General features: G+C 31.1%; 1 long non-coding RNA gene across 1 annotated transcript; it reads left to right on the top strand.

The window, feature by feature from the left end:
• Positions 1 to 36: 36 nt before the first annotated feature.
• On the top strand, positions 37 to 1,281 carry LOC109592394 (uncharacterized). The gene is made up of 7 exons (XR_002190324.1): positions 37 to 155; positions 199 to 315; positions 370 to 429; positions 479 to 522; positions 700 to 998; positions 1,048 to 1,109; positions 1,157 to 1,281. It is a non-coding gene; the product is annotated as an uncharacterized LOC109592394 (long non-coding RNA).
• The last annotated feature ends 389 nt before the right edge of the window (positions 1,282 to 1,670 follow it).

The following is a 1,670-nucleotide window of genomic DNA, read 5'->3' as shown; positions in this document are numbered from 1 at the left end:
GTGTAGGCGGGACATGCCTCCTCCCCATCAACTGATAAGAAGGTACTACAACCACAACAGTAGCAGCTGCTACTCCTACTGGAGGAGAAGGAGGAGATAAAACTAGTGGAAAGACGTCAAATAATGTCTCTACACCAAAACCAGAGAGGAAAAGGGTAGGTAATACTTTCTCTTTATTTATTATACTGATCATTATAGGAGAGGTTACCTGATAAGGATCCTCCCAGTAATAGTGAAGCTGTTAAGAAAAGGCGGGAATCAGCACCTGGTGACTCTTCTAAAGAAACACCAGCTGCAGCTCAACCAGAGCCTAAAGTACCCTAAAAGAATTATTATTATTTATTTATTTATTGTTGTTGTTGTTTTTAGAAAAGAATAATCAAAGTTGTGAAAAGTGACAAGGCAGATGTTAGCAAGAAAAGAGCAAAAGTATATTATTATTTATTTTATTTATTTTATTTTGTTTTATTTATTACAGAGTCCTCCTGCTGCTCTTGTTACTGAAGAAAAGATTAAGAAACTGTATCCATTTCTCCATTATAATAATCATCATCATTAACACATTCATGTTAATCCATTACCAATAAACTTTAACATTCAATATAACAATGATAATGACACGATTCTTCTGTTATATTCAGTAATTATTATCACTAACCAGTTTATACATGTTTATCTTCCTTAACTTCTCTTCATTAGTTCTACTACTAAACCAACTGCTAAGAAGCCAACCTGATCATCTCACCCAATTCCTAACACACTTACCTCCTCCTTCACTCATCCCTTCATTTTGTACATTATTACTAAATTAAATGACACTTATTATTATTACAGTATTTTTGAGACTAATAATTAACAATGAATATTAATTAGCCACACCCACTACACGTGTACTTGTGTGAAAATGAGCAGAAAGAAGCAGTGTCAATGTTTTAGCTCAGAACTGGAGGAGAAATGGAAGAGAGAGACAACAAAAATAACTGAAGATAAATTTAAAAGTAGCCATTGTCTCTATTTGCTGATGATTTGATGGCTTCTCATTTTTAGATTTTATAAATTCAATTTTAGATTCCAAAGACTTATCAACACAATTATCCAGTGTTAAAAAGGTATTATATAATTGATTATTATTTTTTTAATTTTATTTTCTTTTTAGGTACAGGTTGATATTTTAGCTATAAGATCCGAGAATCATGTTAACACTGATCCTGATCACATTGATTCTGATCACACTGATCTGATCATAGTCCTTAACATCTTAATTCAAATGCATTCAGTTTGTGAGCCATGTCATCCATTGCAAATTTTGATGCATGTACATGTTGTTCCAGGAATTTTATTGTAACATTTGAATATTGGCAAGTAGGTGAGAATTCCTCACTTAAATATTTGTGTTGTAAGCTGCTTCTGTAAAAAATTTTAGAGAAAATTTTCCAAGTACTTGGCACTACTTGCATAATTAATTTTGCAAGGATTTAAATTGCTTGCAAGGATACGACTTGGCAAAAAAATTTGCTATATCTAGTTGTTTTAAATCAAGTGTTATTTATTAAAACTCATAATTAATTATTACAACTGTTAATTGTCATTAATTGTTAGTGTGTCACACCTTTTAAAATATTTAACTAATGGTATAAATACTATTATTAGGAATACTATTAGTTTTAGCT

This window comes from Amphimedon queenslandica, unplaced genomic scaffold, assembly GCF_000090795.2.
Source record: "Amphimedon queenslandica unplaced genomic scaffold, v1.1 AMPQUscaffold_5387_Cont22643, whole genome shotgun sequence".
Lineage (NCBI taxonomy): Eukaryota > Metazoa > Porifera > Demospongiae > Haplosclerida > Niphatidae > Amphimedon > Amphimedon queenslandica.
Note: the sequence above shows the minus strand (reverse complement) of the source record. Positions and strands in the feature narration are given on the sequence as shown.